The following is a 20697-nucleotide window of genomic DNA, read 5'->3' on the forward strand; positions in this document are numbered from 1 at the left end:
TCAGGCCAGTTTAAATTCAATCTGTTCATTGATTGCTTTAAAATTGTTTTTATTCGGTTCGTACTGCGAACCAGTCTGGATGAACATTATTCTACTTGATCGTCATTCCCTCTCCTGTTGTCTCTAGATAGCACAACACTTTAAGCTTCATTTCCGATCCGTAAAACCTCATTTCAACATTATGAATTGTTTGTCGACTGTAGGGTGCATTGATCGATCATGCGAGATGTTGTTGATGTATTATTTTATTGTCTGAAATATTTGCTTATGGTATTGAGTTTCCTTGAGAAACCATGTAATGTGGCCCCCGATGTAATGACCGATCCGACCGACACAACGCCACAGGCTGTCAAGCCGTTTTAGTAGCTTGTGCCACGCACTTGACAATCTGCTGTTCGTCACTTTGCTGTTTAGTTACGATAGCATAAAATCAATACACAACGCGACACAACTCTCCATCTCTACACCTCCCCTCTACCCCCTTCGCAAGTTCTGTCAAACGTGTTGTCGTACCCCGATCGTTCGCCGATAATGCAAATGGAGGGCCCAGCACGACACAAAGACAACCAGAATAAAAAAAGAAAAACTCCAACTCTGCCCACATTGCTTACATTTTATGTCATATCAGTCATTATCAGCCATCGGCACAGCCATCCATTCCCAAAAAGGCCCCCACACAACCGCCCCAAAACAGGGGTGCAGCAGCCAGCACGAGTTCCCTACAACCTGGTTCCTCGTTTTGTGTGTACAATGTGTGTGTGTGTGCTGTGAAAAAAAAAACTGTTCAACGCACAAAAACGGGGGCAAACAGGGGTGCCTCTGTGTTGTCATTCGATACATGTGACGCCATGCGAGAGTTGTTTCTGCACACCTCCGCCCTCTCTCGCTCAACCAATCCCCCTTTTTGCGGGTGTCGTGTTGTGTTGGGGGTTTTCATTCTTTTTTTTTATTGCTACGTTTTTTATCTTCACCCCTCCACCACCCATCCCCCCGTACCCATCCATAAGTGGTTCCGTTCGAATGCGCTGTCATCGATCGCTCCGTTTGAATTCGGTTTGCGTTGTTTCCCTCCCCACTCCCAATTCACCTCCCCCCACTACCCCGTGTTGGGTGGAGGTGGGTCGTGTTGACAAGCGTGTCATACAAAAGGTAGGGTGGAAAGTGGTAGTCAATGGCACTCACCTCTCTCCCTCCCTCCCCCATCTTCCATCGTTCGTGTTACACCCATGTTCGTTCGTTCGGTGCCGGGCAAGTCCACATTAACTGTGTGCGTGTGTGTGTGCGTGTGTGTTAAGTGGCGGGCGCACCTTGTGACAAAACCCACCACCGTCCCCGCCTCTGCCCCGGGCGTTATTTACAGCGGGGATTTAATTTACCTTATCAGACCAGCAACATCTTAATTGCTTATGCTAGATAGCGAAAATGGACAATGATTTCAACCGTTCTTCATGTGCGGAGCACCGCTCACTCTCGGTGTGGTGGCAACGGCGCTTGTCCACCAGCACCACCAGCACCACCGGCCGCCATTTGCCAGTGGCGTTGCAGCGGGGTAGAGAGAACAATGTTTAATTAATTTGCTGCTGCCAAACGCGCCGCATCGGCCGTTTCTTTCCGTTTCTCGCCATTTGGTCTGTCGGGGAGAGGTATGACGAAAGGGAGAAACCACTTCACTTGCGCCCGCCCGCTCGCACACTCGCATGTCTCACTTTGATTGGTCGCGCTCGCCGGGCACGATCGGAATGATTGGCGTGTTCGTATCGCTGCTGAGTGAGCGATAAATGGGTTTGATTGGTTCGCGAGACGCCCGCCTTGCCGCGAACCGGCCCCGCGAAGGGTGGGGTGAGGGTGATATGTTCGATTTGGAATGTCATCAATCAACCGCGGCGGACGGATTCGCGGGCCCCCTGCCCTCCTGTCGCGCTCCCGGCTCTCTCACCGTACCACAAGTCATCAACCTTCCTAAAGTGGGTACGACTCTATAGGCGGTGGGAAAGTCTGGCGTAACCATCTGGTAATCATAATACCGCACTATCACACCACCCCGCAGCCTTCTTCAGCCCTTCTGCTTCCCTTCCACCGTGCACACTGCGGAACATGAGACTCACCGGTGAGAAAAGAAGGCAAACCTTCGCAAGTTCCGCTCCGTCTATCATCTTCAACGGTTGGCAATTCAACGCTCTGGGACCCCCCTCCCCCCTCTCCTCCCGCACCCGAGTGTATGTTGCACCAAAAAGAGGGTGGGCAAACAGTGGGGTGGTGTAGGTTGTTCAATTGTGTTCCGCTTCGGCGTTGTAATTAAATCACTTTAGGACACTGGTTGGTACAAAATCGCAACACGATCTTTTGTCATGTATACGTGCATTGTGTGTGTGTGTTGCGCACCGCTCCAGATTGAGACGATGGCGATAAGATGAAGCGAAAATGACAACGACCCAACCCCAAAGAAGGGGGGGGGGGGGTGAGGTGCATGAGCAATGATAAAGTGTTCGACAGTATTCCCCCCCCCCTCGCTCCATCTCTTCCGCCCTTTCAACTCGCTTTCACAGGGCTACGGGCAATAATGAGGCACAAATGGCGAATGGCGTTTCGGTGGTGCTGCTGGAGTGTGGGACGCGTGAGAATAAGATAGAAATCATCGATGCATGGAATGTGTGTGTGTGCGATTGTGAGGCGAAGAAGAGTGTAAGTTTGCATAGGTTATGGGGTGGGGAAAATGAAGCTATCAAGCGCGCGATCAAGTGCACTTTCCATCGGCATTTGTTGTTGTGTGCACGGAATGGCTTTTCGTAATTACTTTGCACCAACTGTCTGTGCCGTGTTTGTTTACATCTGCACACGCAAGCAAAAATAGAGCAATCGTTCGTGTGTGCATATCTTGGATGTTTGACAGTTTAACGACTATAACAAAACTGTTCGCTTTTTGTGGCCGATAGTAATGTTTGTATGTGAAAAATAGGATGATTTGTACAGTATTTTACTTCAGCCGTTATTATTTTTATTGTCTTATTACAGGTTTTCTTTCCTAGTTTCACCAACACTAGGTTTACGGGTGTCTCACATATACCTATCTCCACGGACAACCTTCAATTTGACGGGTGGATAAAAATACGTATTTAGATTGGTTAAAATCATGAAAACCCCTATTTTATTAAAAATCGTTTCACATGGGTTGGTTTCCTGAAAAAGTTGTCTGCAAAATGCTAATATATTGTAATATTCGTTATTGTTTCACCGAAAACATGAACCGATATCTTTTCAATGTCACATTTTGACCGACGTCCGCGGGAGTTTCAAAAAACACGAGGAATAAGTTGGTCAGCAATTCCGTTTAAGGCCACTTTATTGAAATCTTTAATCAAGAGATCAAGAGATTTATAGATCTCTTTTATTTCTATATTTACTTTTGTTGAAAAATGTTACAGCTTAACTAAATAAATTTAATGTAATCAACCCATCCGTCAATTCGACGGGTCCCGTAAATATAGGTATATCACATATGTATCTGAAAATCTATCAAACTTAAGAAAATAATACCTATGTTACAAAATCATAGTATGTTAAGATGAATTTACGAAAAGTAAAAAACGAGATTAAACAAAATGTATTTTTCGTATTTCACTTCAAAGTTTAAAATCCGTTAAATTGACTAGTGGTAATTAATAGAATGTTGCTGACTTCTTGTTAAATTGTGTGTACGTCATATGGGTTTAATCATCAAATCGTATGTCTAATTCATGATGAACTTGAGCTAACTTTAAACAAAAGGAAAGTAACTTCATTTATAGTACTCAAAAGATAGTTAGTAGACAAAGAAAGAAAGAATTAAGAAAAAAAGATAAACAAGATAAAAGAAGAAATAAAATTAGTTACACATAGAACATGAAAACGAAAGACGAAAGGAATAACATCGTCGTTTATTGGTTGTAAACAGCGCAAATATAATAGTTTCCTTGTCCATCTTATCTTTTTCACAGTGCAACGATAATCTCTTTTTAGCTTCAATACAATTACTAGTTTTATATTTGTACAAAATGCTTTCATCAAGTTCTGCAATTACAATATCAAAAATCATTAACATAACTTTACGTTATTTAGTAAATAAAAATAAACACAAAGTAGATTTTGTCAATAAGTAGAAAAACATATTCAAAACATTGTGAGGATTTATCTTCTTTTTCTTCTTCTTCTTCTTCTTTCTTTTCTTCTTATTATTCTTCTTCTTCATCCTTACTACGGGGGAACGTTCCATATGAGAGTTGAACCCATGGTGAGCATGTGATTAAGTCTTACGAGTTGACGACCGACCACAAGACCGCCCCAGGCTTTTCTAAAAAATACTATAAAAAAGTCGTATACGGTATAGTGGTGTGGTATTTTTTATATGAAATGCTTGTAAATTAAACACATTTGAACTTTAGGTTGTATTATTACAATCACTTATACTTCGCCGATCACGAATTACGCCATTACTCTATTTTACATAAGATTTAAAAAATGTAATCAAATCTGTGAATTTTTATAACAAGAATCAAAAAAGACATGTTCCGCTCACTGATGATTCTACATTTCTCACTCTCATACCTTGGCCCGCTCTTCTCTCTCCCCCAGAAATGGGGAATTAATTTTCTTTATTTATTTTCTTCGGTATCTCATTACTTACGGTCGGTGGTTGTGCCGCAAATCGGGAGGACATTCCAGCGCGTACCTGATTCCGCCTTCCACCTCGGTTTGCGGTAAGGCGGGTTCGCAATTTACGCAACAAACTCACTCTGCTCTGCTGCTGCTGCTCCGGTGGTCCGCGCCCGCGTGCGCACTTTGTCCCTGCACCTTGCACTTGCCGGGAGACGATGACGACTGCTGCCGCCGCGTAACGTCGTAATGCACCGAAATGAATCGACCAGCTTCCGTACACTCATTAGTGTTGTGCATTAGCGGGGCTGTGGGACTGTAGACGACCAAGTGTGTGCGCCGGCGTTCGCGGGGTGCATAAAGGCTTTTCTCAATCTCCTCCATCATTAATGTCCGGAGCCGACGGGATTCGTCTCCGTGCGGTGGCGCCCTTGCAGCGAGATACCCATTATCATCTGCCAGTGGTGGTAGTGGCTGATGGAGTGGCTGGACTTGGGTGTGCACGGGTGTAGTACCGCGCGTCGACCAAAGCCGACAGGATGCACTGGAGCTACATAATTGCGCCACAGTAATGTGCGCCCGGGTCCACAAATTGGGAATGGAAATGGGTTGCGCTAATTTCAGTCGCTCGCCAACCTCGCTTTTTCGCTCGTTTTTACAAAGCGCCGCGCGGTGGTTGGGCGTGCAAACGATTCTCGGCGAGAATGTGTGGCTGGTGGTGACGACGATGTCGCGCTGCATTTGTGCTACTACGCCTCTCGGTGCAGGGCGCTCTGGCGTTACCAGTGCCATCAATAATATTGAAGGTAATTTGGTCGATTCGCGAGCGATGATTCCTGCGCCTAACGATCGGTCTGTAGCTACGATAAAGTGGTGTAGTGGTGGTGTGGTGGGATGTGAAGTAGTGCCGGAACTAGGATAATTATCTCGTCCTCGAGATCGCGCGCGCACGAAGAACGTCAAAGCAAACACACATACTGGCCGCGCACAGCTCTCCACACGCCTCTCGGCTTTGGATGGGGGTTGTGGTCGGCTTAATGTTCGGCGCTCGGACAGAAGGGCGGTACTGGCACCAATTATCACTAACCCTTGGGGGTGTACGCTGGTGCGTGGGGTGATTTAATAATTATTGCAGCGAAATTATCACCGATGGGTTGCAAAATCATAACAAGCTGCACTATCTTAGCCCCTGATGCAAGAGACATGATACGATGAGTCGTTAATGTTGTTTTGATGAGCTTTTAAGGGCCGATTAAGAGTGTTTGAAATTTGGGTTTTATGTTTCGCCTGTAAATAGTTGGAAATCACGAAAACAACACTCAAAGCTTGCGTGCCTGAAACCTTCAAGGGTTAATCTTCCTCCCCGGTTGGCTGAGGAGCTGTGGATGTGGCGAGCGACACGGACCCGTTGCGCTGCCGTTTGTCGCGTTCACTGCTGTGTGTGTGTACGCTGTTGATGGCGCGGCGGTCGGTCGTTGCTTATGCGTTGATTTGGTGCTCGCTTAATGAGACTTAATTTACCCTCCAATCACAGTGATCAACTTGGTCAGCGAACCAGCGACCGGTGCCGCGTAATCGCTGTTTGAACGCGAAGCTGTCGAACCTTTAGCGGCCTCAGCGTGTGTGTGTGTGTCGGTTGCTGAATGGTACGATTGGTTTTCTACGCATCCTACGGTGCGACTGCATATGATGGCGACTGCACCGAACAACCGTTTGCAAGGTGCTGATGTGTTATTTTAGTTTCATATATTTTTTAATGCATCCGTCTTTTGCCACCGGGACCGGGGGGGAGGGTCTTTGCTGTGCCGGGAAGGGAACGGTGCCCGGTGCGAAAGGGAATATCTCTCTAATGTACGGATGCGGGAATGGTTGGCGAATAATTACAACAAATCAGCGGATTTAATCGGATCTAACCGTACTGGCGATGGAAAACAGCGTCACCCCAGATTCGTGTCATCATCATCATCATCGTCGTCGTCGTCGGTGTGTTTTTGCATCGAGTTTCCCCACCCCTGCGACAGAGGATAGAGCGACGTGTACGGCAACCGCAGCGTCGGAACGCCCCCGGTGTGTTGGTTTCGGCGTCATTTGGAGTAATTTTCTGTGAGTGTGGTTTCACCGTTGCACACCGATGCATCTCGCTCTGCTAGTGATTATGTTAATTTAACAGAGCATTTTCTTCTGCCAGCCCGCGTTCCCCCTCCTCCAGCCACACGACACCAGGGGAGCACTCATTGCTGTGTTGTGTGGAGACCGAGCTGAGTTGAAGTGGTCGGTCGTGTGCTGTGCGCGTTGGCGTTAGCTAGAGAGAGTGTACGAGAAGCTGCAATCTAGCGGCGGTCGATGTACACACACACACGCCAGTGAGGTCAAATGGTTTCGCTCCGGTCCGGGTCCCGGCGGACGCACAACTACGGACGATGACGACGACGGTGGGCCGCCATTGATGAAGCTCCAGTGCTTGTGATGAAGCGGGAGAATAATTGCGATGGTTTGTAATTAAAAATAAATTTTGCAGCACCCTCTCGGAGCTTCCCAAACCATGGCGCAACGGCGATGAAGCCGTGAGGAAGAACCTTTATGTGTGATGTAAAAAAAAAAAACAAACAGATAACCTCGAATCATGAACATGAGCCCCGGGGGTAAGGGAATCGGTACGGATACGATTATTTCAAATGATAAATTGGATTTTTATGTTGATTGCACTTCTCGTACCGTCGATGGGTGGCCGCCGGAATGGAAGGCCCACACGACACACACCATATATTCGACTTAGATCGAGCTGAAAAGTGTGTTTCCCGGATTCGCTTTTGGCAGCATAATTCGTACATCGTGCAGCGTGCATCGTAAGCGTTGGCTGCATTTGTTTAATATATGACGTTTAGCTCGGCAAATCCTTGTTAAACGAACGGCTGGCGAACTGGCAGGGGTTGGCACACAAGAAAAGGGCCAAATTGATGACAACACAATAAACGTGTGGACAAATTGTTTTACATTAATTACTATTCATACCATACATCATTAGAAAAACGTGACACTTTTATGAGCGGTCCTATAAACAAAAGATAGAAAATATTTTCAACATTTTTGTTTGCAAATAATCAGCCATTAGTTGAATGTTGCCGGGGGAATGGGGCTGGTCTGGTGGTACAGTCGTCAACTCGTACGACTTAACAACATGCCCGTCATGGGTTCAAGCCCCGAATAGACCGTGTTCCCATACGTAGGACTGACTATCCTGCTATGGTAACAATAAGTCACTGAAAGCCAAGCTCACTTCACTAGTGGGTACAGGCAGGCCTTTACCGACAGCGGTTGTTGTGCCAAAGAAGAAGAAGAAGTTGAATGTTTGAATATTTTCTCATAATTATTAGTTCTGAGCTATTCATTATTTAGGGATGATGGAAATTATTTTTTTTAACATCTCGAGAAATCGTAATACTATTATGGTCATTTTAATTAGATTTTATTGTGAAAAATCGTTACCACATCGCACCATGGTCTTATATGGCTATCCAAATAAAGCTGATAGAACCATTCCTATCAAACAGGAAAAACAAGGTCCACATTTCTAATACAACATCACAAAAATTCGCTCCTGAGGCCGAAGTACTTCTACGCAGCATACCTTCGCCATTACTGGTTAATATTTTCATTGCGAATATTCCCATAGTTAAATATGTTACCCAATACTTATACGCCGATGACTGTGCTGTAATCTTAATTGTCAAACGTTCCAAAGCAATTTTTAATGTCTTAACAAAGCATTTAGCCTCATACAGCAAGTACTGTCGAATTTAGTAGTTAAAAATTAACGGGACGGAAGCAAGTATTAGTCTTAGTCAACGAAACATTCCGAACAGTATCTTTAATGATAGATGGAGTATCAGTGTATATCAGGGAGTAATTCTAAACGAATGATCATCATTCAAGCATCATACCCATAACGTTGTCTCAACCTAAAAGAAACTATAACTAATTCTTGCTGGATATGTAATTTACATAATGTTAATTAATGTTAATTTAATATTAGTTTACTATTAGTTTATTAGACCAACGCTAACCTATCCATGGGCTGTATGTAATAAGATTAACAAAACAATGAGATCAGTATCAGTAAATTTAAATAGCAACTTGTAAAACATTAATGAGAAGAATTATCACAGCGGACCCATCATAAAATTGTACAATGCAAACAAAATTCAGTTTAATGTCAGTTCATTGGTATTGACATTAAACATAAAAGCAATAACTAACTTGGCAAATATCGTTTGTCATGTTGTCATATGCAGTGAAGTATTTTCCATAGATAATTTTTCAAAACTCAACCACTGCAATAACAAAATCCCTTTAATAAGCTATTATTTTGAAGAAGTACATCTCGCTTGAATTAAACCACAATTTGCCGAGCCCTGACGTACAGCGATGGTCTGCGGCGGAGCAACGTTGGGCTGTCTCGGCATGTGTGTGTTGGCATGTTTACTTATCATCACACATAATTTAACTTCACCGGTTTATCTGGCGGACATTAAAATATCAGTATAAAAGATGGATAAAAGACACACAGACTCGTCGTGTCTGTTGTCTGTGCGTAATCCTACGCATCCTCTTATATATCCCGAGAACAAGCGGTTAAGACACCAAAATCACCGTATTTAGAATGCAAAAAGGAAAGCACAATGAAAAAAAAGGAACAGATGCCAAGACAAAAACTATTGCCGGTGTTAAAATCGTGCCATAAGCCCCTCGTGTTGCTGCTCTTCCACTACATTTGCCAATTGAGTGCGACAACGTTCGTTCGTACCTCGCAAGATTTAACATCGTGTAAACATTGTCACTAGAATCAACAGTCAAGCCCTTTCTTCCGCGTGTTTTGCTCACCCACGTGCAGAGCACAGTGGGGCGGTGTTTTCAGACACACTGCTGCTGCTGCTGCTGCTGCTGTCGTTGCCGCCTCCTTACATTCTGCCATTCTTTGTCCGACTGGTGGTTGTGGTAGTGGTACCAAGGGAGGAAGATATCCTGCGCATTTGTGTGTGCTGCTCGGTGCGTTACTTTCGGTGCTCCGGGGTGCAAATAATGGCAACAATAAAGAGGAGGGTGTCAATATTTACCCATCCGGTTCTCGCTTCGGCCTCTGACGCGTGAAGATCAGTCCCGCGTCGAGGTGCGGCTGCTATTACTGTGGGGTGAGGTACACGCAAAAGTTTGCGCCGCTGTGAACGGTGTCGTCCGAGAAGTGTTGCGGGGGATGATGGTGGGTGGTGAGGTTTGTTTAAAAATGTTTGAATTTTTCGCTCTTGTATGAGCGGTTGTGTGTGTGTCTGTTTATGTGCCGAAAATACGTTCATTTGTCTTTAGCGGTAAGCTTAGTCGGTCGGTTGTGGGGTGGTGGGTGGGATGGTAAATGGTGTGAGTGCGTGAGGGCGCCGACTTTGCTCAGCCTAAAACCGCCCCGTCGAACCATCACCCCCGGGGGAGGAGGTGAAAACAAATAAAAGGAAAAGATTCAAACTATTTTCGACCACAGCGTGTTGGTGTGGCTGTCGGCGTTGCCCTCAATTCGTAAATTATTCACCACACCCTGGCCAGATTGTTAAAAATTGTTTAATTGGCAGAAATACGGCCACGGGGTGGTGGTGTTGGGCCGTTGCTTGCCGCCGTAGTCGTCGCTGGCAGGGAAAAAGGGGTAATTTAGTGTTCACGGTTCACCCTCTGGCGGCTGGGGAGGACGAACGAAGCAAGGCACAATGAGAGGGAGGAGAGCATTAAATAAACATCAGTTTGAAGCCAAAATGCCGTCCGTTCATCTTTCGGACAGCCGTCCGTACCTTTTTTTTTCTTTCGCCCAGCAACCCCGGTGCGGCGGGGAGAACATCTGACGCGAGACTTGAAGTTAAAATTTGAAGAAAAAGGGCCGACGAGTGGGCCATTTCAGCTCGATTGAATGGATGACGCATGGCGAGCAGAGCACCCCTTTTATGGTCCATCGGTGGTAGTGTCATTTGGATGGGTGAGTGCATGCTTGCTGCATGCACTTTCGCCCTTGATCAGCACGCCAGTTGGTCAGTGGCGGCAACCGTGTGTGTGTGTGTGTGTGTGTGTTAAATGCGCATCGTGTTAAACCAACAACACCACCACCCTCCGCGCGGTGCGCAAATGGTTGATTCAAGAGGCCGTGTAGGGAGCGTGTGTTTATTCACACAGAGCAGAGAAAGAGGAGGCAGGCGGCTTTGCTTACGGCGGGAAGTATAAAATAAAACCAAATAGACTGCGATTGCCGTACCGTCGCCCGTCCCATCCGGCCTCGTGTGTGTGTCAAGCTTTTCTTGTCGCTGCGATGGGGCGCGAGGTCATTCGCAATGATGATACATTACTTAACCTCGTAACTGCTCTAATCCCGCTCACCGGCGCAGCAGTTCCGTTGGCATCATATCACCGCTCACGTCTGTGGCCGCCGCGCCGTCACACATGGCCCACTTGTGTGGCGGACGATTCTAGGTGCTCTCTCGCCATTACCGGCCCACTGTTTGCTCGGGTGATTGTAGTGCGGCTTGAGCCGGCTCGGGGACGACTCTGGGAGGAGCAGAGCGACGCGAGGGGGCAGTGTGTGTTTGGCGTGCGTGTGTTTAATAAGTGGCTTGAAGAGTGAGTGATAACAGTGTGTTGCTGCTGCGTACCATCGTTTTATGGGGCAAATTTTTGTCAGCATTTTATTGCAATCCGTGTATTTGTGTTTGTATTTGTTTTTCTTTTTTATTTTTAATGAGGTTGTGGAATGTGTAAGGGGTCCGTTCGATGTTGAGCAGCACACAATTACTGACACAAATAAATTGTTTTCATATAGAAGCACATTTTAGCGTTGTGTTATTCATTGTTATTATTGATTGCTTTTGTTGTAGTGCTCTTATTTACTATCTTAAATGCGTACGTCTGGTCAAGAAAACAACATGGTTTATGTTTTGTATGCTTCTTACACTGTTTTCCAAGTCAGTTTCCAATGGTAATAGTATTATTCAACTATAACCAGATGTTTTTCAACAGCTGACATATATTTCTGTCAGTTTTGTTATGGGTAAACCACTCGCGGACGTGAAATAATGCTGTTGACATTGGAAACTGACCCGGAAAACAGTGCATTTCTTTTAAAAAAACAGTGCAGTGGGTTCTTCAATCTTCGTCGCCTTTCTAAGTCATGCTCCTTTTTTAGAATGAGATACTTGATCTAATAACGTATTTTTTTTATTATACTGATTATTGGTTCTTATGTAACGATTCAAAAACTCTTGTAATATAACGTACCGTATTGCTTCGAACTACGGACACTTAAGGCATTTTTGGCATTCAATATTTTGTAACTAATTCAATTTTAACCGGTTAAACCGCTTTATAGCTCCCTTTACACAAGCAAACTTTCTACATTTGAGAAAAAGTTAAAGATTTTCAATAATTTTACTCAAAACATTGCAAAACATCATAACTTTACAACGATATTTCGATTCATAATCCGGATCGTTTCGAGCTTAACAATTTACTTCACATTTCCGGAGTTAAAAACAAGATAAAAAAAATTTCCTCCGGAAAGAATTTAATTGATTCCAGTACATCATGGCAATTATGTAAAATTTAAAAGCGGTATGGCCAGGGACTGGATTTGAAGAAAATTAATAAAAACATGCCGAATGTCCGGAATTTGAAGCGGTCTTTAATTTGATTCAAAACGGTATACGTTGACGCAAATCAGCTCATATTTTAAGTTTTTTTAACCCTTTCAGTGGAAAATTATTAATCGTCTGGGTTGTATCCATTTGACAGTTACGTCCGGTCATATTACGCGACGAATCAGCTGAATCACATTTTTTCCATTTAAGGTCCATATGCGGATTGAACTCATGACTGGCATGTCGTAGGATTTTACGACTGTACAACGGGACCGCCCATATTGGTATTGCTAATATTGTAATTATATTCGGTTGCCTTCAATCAAACCATTTTTGTTATTATATTGTTATTCTTTTATATTAAAGTATTAAATAAAGTTTTATAATAAACAGTTTAATACTGCAGTTAAATATTACTGCAATGATACTGTCGATCAATGTATTTCAAATTGAAATTTGTTAAAAAGATTTTAGTATGTTAAAAGGTAACTTAGAATTATAGATTTTGATGTAGTTATCATTGTAATGACACAATTCTCATAATACCTTGCAGTATTACTGTTCACTTAGCAATGCAATACTGGTTTGTAGAACGTAACGACCGGAATGAAGCAATGGAATTGGAGGACGCATCCACTTGAGGCCGAGTAATTGTGACACCTATTATTTATCATCGCTAATCTCCACCAACTCCACACGATCCACTACGATCGATTGGCTCAACCGCACCACAGACAGCGTTCGATAAAAAAAGCTCAACATGATTGTCCACTTGAGTGGAAAAGCACTCGTCCAGAGGCGTAACGAAAGAAACCGGCGGCGGTACTGCGTTGTAGTAGCTGCGATTGTGTGTTGTGTGCGCCTGAACCGAGATCTTCCCCACCCTTCACCCAAAGGGGCCAACGGGGAGGAACTGAACTGAAAGAAACCAAACACACATTTACCAGGCCGTCGGGATCGAACCAGTGCGATTGAAGGAGTTTTGCAAGTGGCAGACTTAAGCAACCGATTTGGGTTGTGGTGGAGAGGTGTGCTTGAACAGAGGAAGACGGGTGTGTGGGGAGATTGAGCAGTGTTTATTTATGCTTGCTTCTTGATGATGATGGCTGTTGTCGAAGTGTAAAAACAATTGATTGAGTGGTTTTTGAAGAAGTGAGGCTTCCGGCGTTCCGGAGATCAAGGAGCGGCAGTTGAATCACTTGCCCCACAGTGGTTTAATGTGTTGTGTATCAATGAGGGGAAATCGAAAAACATCTTTAGAATGTGTCTCTTTGTGTACACACCACGGCGCCGTCTTGCGTTCGAGACCCAAATCAGTCCCACCATGGGCACTAATTGCGTGAAATGTGCAGCCATCAATCTATTGAAATTGTACAACGCAATCGTCTCTGCATCCCCGGGAGCGGAGGGAGGGGAGAGTACGGTGGAGGGCTGTCGAAAGGTGCGAAGGTAGGGCCCATGACTGATGTGACAAATTTCACTCATAATATTTTATTTTTTGCTCGCTCGCACAAGAGCGTGTCGCTAATACCGGTTGGCAGCTGACGGGGTGGTATCGAGGTGGTTGATCGCTGTCTGTGGGGATGGAAATAAATGGGATGCGATCACCACCACCGCAGTCTTCACCGCAGCAGGGGTGGTGGTGGTGGTGGGTTTGGCCGCACAGAAGCCGGCCCGGGCACGATCTCCTTGCTCTCTCTGTCTCTCTCTCTCTCGTTCGCACGTCAGTGTCGCCACCGGCGTCGGTTGGGTTGAGTTTGGTGCTTATTTCCTCGTCTCCGTCTGTGAACAGCGAAGCTCAAATCATATTCACGCCTCACTCATGCATGCTGTTGTGGCGTTCTGTGGGGCAGGGAATGACAGGCGTCAGGTGTTGGGGTTGGAGTGGTGGTTGTGTGTAGATCGACGATCCTCGTGTCGTGTGTTAGAAGAGCGGACAGGGAAGGGAAGCAGTCGGTTTGTCGGTTGATTTATGGATACGCCTTTCATTCGTTTCACCTTTTCCGCCCTCCACCATGCGCGCGTTAAGTCGGGTGCTCGGTTCGCGCTTTGCCGGTCATTTATTTGCGCTTTGCGCCGCGCGCACGCTTGCCTTAACAACTTCACTAAAGCCTGGCCCCCGGGTAGCGTTAGAGAGGCATGATGATGAAGAGGAGATTTTCCGCGAATTGCTACTCACCGTGTGTGTGTGTAAGCGCCCTCGACCGGTGTGCCCTCGTTCCTCTGCTCGCCCGACTGTTGGTGTCGGTTGCGAGTTTGTTGAACAAATACATTTATATAAATCATTCGCTGGTATTCTAATCATCGCTGCCATCAGCAACGATCGCCTCCTCCACACGAGGGAATGATGTCTCTGTGGGCGAGCAGTAGATAATAAAGAGAAGCAAAAGATGGGGATGAAAAAAAACACACACATCCCGGCAAAACACAGATAAACCCTTAAGAAAGAGCTTGTCAGATGAATGAACATTCCAAGATCCTCCTTTCTTTCCCCTTCCGTTTTACCCTCTGCGATACATCGGTCGGCAGAGGAATTGACATTTTGTGGGCCTTGGGATGGCCAAAGTGTAAGTAAAACGTGCTGACGATGGTTAGCGTTTTCGTTTCGGTTTTGCTTTTCCTTCCTCTCCCCGGCTGCTGTTGCTGCGCTTCCCTGTAGTGTGGTGTTGTGTTTGAGTGCCGGTGTTTCCGTCCGGATGATCTTCGTCACGGTTGGCCGAGCGTGCTCGTGAAGAGCAGTGAATGAGGGAGAGGTTCCGAACAGGGCGGGAGGGGTATCACCGAACGTGAGGAGATTTATGAGCTGCCTTCGAGAAATCTAACCCCTTCCCCCTTCAATTCCTAATGGAGTCCGAAACGGCGGAATGTTGTTATGCAGCTGGTAAGACACGAACCCTCCCCGAACGGGTACGGGGCAGGATGATGCAGGACGAGAGAGGGTTTGACTCGTTTGCGTTTGAACGGAGTTGAGTTTATTATGAAACATGTCAATTGGGTGGTGTGTGGTGTGTGGTGCGTTAGCGCAAGCAGACAAATGACACACTGTGGTGGATATGTTTTGCATATCTTCGTGTGGTATTTCAAGCACTGATGCTGGTGTGTGATTGAGTTGCTATTGCAGGGTTTCCCACGAGTTCTCATAGCTGTGGGATACTTTATTGACTCTTTGTTACGTGAAATGAACTTAATGTAATGGGAATTGAACTCTACCGCACACCTGTTGAACAAATCTAATAGGAGTTTCGAAGGAGCCTGTCCAACAAGGGTGCCTTAGAATCCAATTTGCAACATATGAAGTTCACTTCCCATTGGAAAGAGTCAAGGAAGTGTCCTACAGCTATGAGAACCCCTGGAAAACCCGGTAATGTAGTGCTCACGGTAAGCATCAGTACTATAAAACCCTGACACTTTAAGAAATAGCATCAAAATGTTCTGGTGGACTTGATGTTTGTGGCTACACTGCTTGCCGTTCAGAAAAGACAGCAAAAAAAAAACAAGGCAAATATTCATAATTGTGGTTAACCGGCTTGCCACATTCCTCTAGCCAGGGATGGGCTCAACTTGTGCGATCATCTTGATGTTCGCCGGTTGTTCTGGTTGGTGTTTACTCTTTCCTTTGCTTGTTTTATTTTTTTCTACCCCTGCCTCTATGCCTAAGCTGTGGTTTGGTGAAACGCAATGCACTGTGAAATGTATTCCTTGCCGCTTTGCAGCAACGTTGCGTTTTGGCACGGCATGCACCCATCATCGGTAGCCACCAAGGGGAAGTGGTTGATGGTGAAGATCATGAGAGATACGTTCATCAGTCACTCGGCCGAATGAAGCGCTGCTGCGGCTTGTGCAGCGCTCGCTCGCACTCTCTCTCTCTCTCTCTCTCTCTCTCTCTCTCTCTCTCTCTCTCTCTCTCTCTCTCTCTCTCTCTCTCTCTCTCTCGTCATCGTCAATTTGACGCCATTTGCTACCGTCTGGTTCGCGCAAAAGGAAACGTACACAAACCGCCACCGACCACAAGGGGATGGGAAGAGAAACATTGCGAAGAACCCTCCGGGCCGAAAACTGTTAAACCCGTCATCGATCGGGGGGTCAGCCGGTAGCACAGCAGACCTTCCATATCCCTTGCGGCAACGGAAGAGGGTTTGCGTTTGGAAAATGATCAAAACGCGCCTGTGAAAGATCGTCCAACCGTGAGACATGGTAGGCAGGGGACGGAAAGGGGAGCGCGTGCAGCTGTGATGATGGAGATCGGGGTTTCATGTCAGCGAGTCAAACTAGCGGCAAAAAATAACTAACGATGACACCACTTTGGCACTTTGGCCGGACGGACCGTTTTTCGAAGGCAAACGTAAATGGGATTAAGACGAACGTGAATGCGCGCCACCACCAAACTGTTCTTTACAAATGCTGGGGAGAGTAAAAAAAGGGAAGGTGTAACAACCGCCGAAAAACATGTTACAATCCATCCCCGTTTGCCATTTGGTTTGGTGTGTGGTGTCGGTCGGAGAATAAAAGCAGAGAGACTGGCTTGACTGACGCAAAGGAAAGGATGGCGTCGAACAAAAGGCGCTTTACTTTGCCAGAGCAGGGGCAAGAACCGACGGTGGTTAGCGTGTGTGTAAGTTGTCTCTCTTTCATCAAATAATTACGGTCCTAGACGTGGGGTCGGTGCAGCAGCAGGAGAGAAACGCCAAACCTTTGCCATCCATAAATATCATTATAATGTACAAATATTTACCGTGGGCTTTTTAATCGTCTTTGTCGTTTGCTGTGTTCCTCCCCTTTTGCATCATCATGTGCATGTGTGCGGATTTTTTGTTTATTTGTGTGTTTGCTTCGGCACTCTTTTTCGGCTGACGGCTCAATACGCGTGTGTGCGATCCGTGGGATGGTAACGCTGACGCGCAACGAAGGCAACGAACGCAGTTTTCGGTCGGGAAGCCGCCACAAAAACCATAATTAAAGAAACAGTGTGCGTGGATGTGTGTGTGTGTTGAAGGGGAGGGTGAGCAATAATGGGAAGATGAGTGTATAAATAAACATCTTGAACAAATGTGAAAGATTCGTCGATTCCCACATGCGAGCGACAATGGTTTTTGGTGTGGGGGTTTCGGAGGGCAGCTTTGTGTTGCTTTCTTTTATTCCGATCGTTACACGGTGACACATTTTTTAATTGCCTTCTGGTGGTGGTTTGTTAATTGGATTTAAAAGTGATACGGTGGACGATTTATTAGGTGCAGAAGCTTTTCACGGTTTAATTGGGCATTAGAAGGTGACTTAGGGCTGAGCCGCGTTAGGTCGTTACTTTGTTGTGTAGTTGGGGGGTACTGTGGTGGATGCGAGAGAAGTTATTTAAAAAAATATATTTTACCCATAATTGGACTGCATCCAGGGCTACAAAAATAGTAGTTTTTTTTGTCTACAATTTATTGACGTTTTTTAACTCACCAAAACTATAAAACCACTTGGCTTCGAGCTTAGATCACAAACACAGAAGGGCGATATTAAACCATTAAATCGAAATGGTGCGTCGTCAGAATGTTTTTATCACTTCGTATAATGATTTGTCGGCATTTTGACGTGCGCTTCCAACTGGTGCACATAATCCCACAAATCCATTACACAAAACGGAAATAAACCGTGTGGCGTGGTGGCTGCGTTGTGGCTACAGTCAGCCGGAAAATGGACTGGGGGAAAGATGAATGGGTTATTTCAACATCTTTTCTCATTCACACACACTCACTCAATCGTTCGCACGCTCGCTCGCTCGCTCACTCATTGGGGATCAACGTCAAACGAGCTGATGACGTTTCCGATCGAGACCATCGAGCGTGTGTTTTGATGAGATGAGCCAAGGGGAGGGGTTTTTCTTGCGTGTAGGATGGCCCTATCTTCTCCCCTCACAAAAAAAGACAGTAAAAGGTGACCGCGTTTTGATTCCCGGATCGCATTACCACACCGAACACGAGGGAGGGTTGTTGAATCCGGTGGCGGCGGAGTTTGTTTAGTTAGTGAGTGATGGGAGTTTTTCTTTCCCCCTGCACACACACACACACACACGCCATTCGGCCGTTTTGGGGGATTCTCTTTGAAATTTGCCGCGCTAGCGTGCGCTTGGCTTGAATCATGATCATCTTCACAAACACACAAACACACACACGCACATTCACAAACAGCGCACGGTTCATCTCACGACGGCTGGAAAGCGTTCGGAAAGGGAATTTATATTATTTTACAGAATCGATAAAAAAAAACATACGCAATTTTACGACAACGCGCAGGGATGGTGGGTTAATGTTCAGATCTCCCAAAGTCTTCCTTGTTGGATGGATTGGTTTCGGTGAACCCCTACTGCTTCATGTTGGTCATGGTTTTGTTGCGCCCAAACGCACCCAGTGTGTTATTCACAGTTTATGGATTTGCTTTTGTTTTGTTTGGAGAAGCGACGAGTCGACGGGTGTGGTGTGTCGGATGCAATGAAGCTTGTGTGTGGATGCAGAAATAGCAGCATGATCCAATAGAGATGGGAAGAAAAATAATCAATGCTCCGCCCCATGCTCTCGTCTCAAATGATCGGGACGTGTTGAAAGGTGCGAGATGGATGGGCACTTTTCATGTGTGTGTGTAGAAACAGTTGGAAGGCTTTCCTTTCGCTTTCATGCCAGTTAATCCAGTTATTAAATCTTAGAAATGGTCATACAATCGCTTATTCGCTTATTGCAATGTCTGTTTTGATATCAAAGTTTATGGGAGGTTTTTAATTTTTCCTATAGATTTTATGATTAATTTCACACCAATAAGCCATAAAGAAAACTTAAATTTTCTTTAAAAAAATGAACAAAAATCATGGCACAAATTATCTTAAAAATAGCATGAAACTCTCTTTCTTTCCCACTATATTTAATTATTTGCTTTTTTACTTTCTAGTTTTTTAATATTTTGTGTGTGATTCAAGTGGCGCTTAAAGGTATACAATTCCATTGCATATAATTTGAATAAATTAATGTAAAAAAATGAAATGATTATTACAATACTCAAGCTGTGGTGGGAGTGAATGTTTGCTCTCTTCACCCAGCAGCTAACGGGAGCGAAATCGCTTCTGTCCCGGTTGATATACGAGCTACTACTAAAGGCAATAGCATCCGGATGGGATATTTTACGGCAGTTTCGTGTAAACAAATCTTTAATCTCCATCTTATGGCAACGCACTTAGCCGTCTCTGGTGAGAGAGAGACAGAGAGTGAGAGTGGAGTTTACCAACTACCATTTCTCCGGAAGTCGATGAGTAATGGATGCGATTGCTCCATCGGTGCCGCTGTGTTGGTTTAAGGGCCTTTGATAAACGAAAGAGGTGTTGACGGGTCGGGTTCGTGAAGCGTTAAATCGAATTGAGTGAAATTTTTCAATGGTGCTCGATCTAACGTAGCATGACCGTTTAGAGAAAGATTTTGAGTTTAATAAAAGATATAATTGTTGAACTGTTTTGGAATGTTTTAAAACAAATCGACAGGAGCACATTATGAAGTTGAATTTTCTTTAATTTATGAAGTATTTTAGCGATTAAAACGAGTTTTAATTTATCTTTAATTGAAATCTCTTCCCAATCGAGAGCAATAATTTAAAAAATGCTTATTTTACCTCTTGTATTGAAGATCCATTCGGACTAAAAAAAATGCCATTTGTATCAGTTGCCCAACCTGAGTGTGAGAATGTGTGGTGTGCCCGGCTTTTGGTGTTATTTTTGTGTTGATGCCGTTATTTTTGCTCCCGACAGAGACCATATGCATTTTCCTATTTCACACTGTAATTCATTTTCCCTCTATTCGGTTGTTGTTATTTTCCCATTTGCTTCACCTCCTGCCAGCCCACTTCCCTTTTCCTCCAAACAGCGCTGGTAGCAGCGACCAAACAGACTCCGTGGTCTGGGTCTTGGTTAAGCGTAATTGATGATGATTCTTTCGTTCGCTGGTGTGTAATTGTGTGCTCGAGATGGGTTTTATTTCATTCGTTGCCCCTTTCCACCGATGTTTGTGCAGGTTTTTGCTCCGGGTGTTCTAAAGCCGAGAATTGAAATAAATTGAATATTTGATTTGTTCCGAGAAATTCGAGACCCCGTGCTCGAATGCTCTTGATCATTTAATGTGAAGGCCGCAGCATTGGTTCATATTGATGAATTTTTGATAATAAGAATGTGTGAAAGACCAATGAAAAATGCTTTTATTTATGGAGGTGTAGCATCTCTCTTTACGTCCAATTGATTGGAGGAGAAATGAACGGCAAAGAGGAAAGTTCAACAGTAAATTAAATATTATGTTTAGGATCTAAACAGTATCTAAAATATAATAATTTGTAGAAGCACTGTAGGCATCGTAGGATTGTTCTTAAACGATTTTAATCCGACAAATGGTTCTTA

General features: G+C 44.9%; 1 protein-coding gene across 30 annotated transcripts in view; it reads left to right on the forward strand.

Moving 5' to 3' along the window:
* The window catches only part of LOC1274122 (protein groucho), a 187686-nt gene that overhangs the window by 17041 nt on the left and 149948 nt on the right, over positions 1–20697 (forward strand). The gene's annotated exons all lie outside the window — the stretch shown is intronic.

This window comes from Anopheles gambiae, chromosome 2, assembly GCF_943734735.2.
Source record: "Anopheles gambiae chromosome 2, idAnoGambNW_F1_1, whole genome shotgun sequence".
Lineage (NCBI taxonomy): Eukaryota > Metazoa > Arthropoda > Insecta > Diptera > Culicidae > Anopheles > Anopheles gambiae.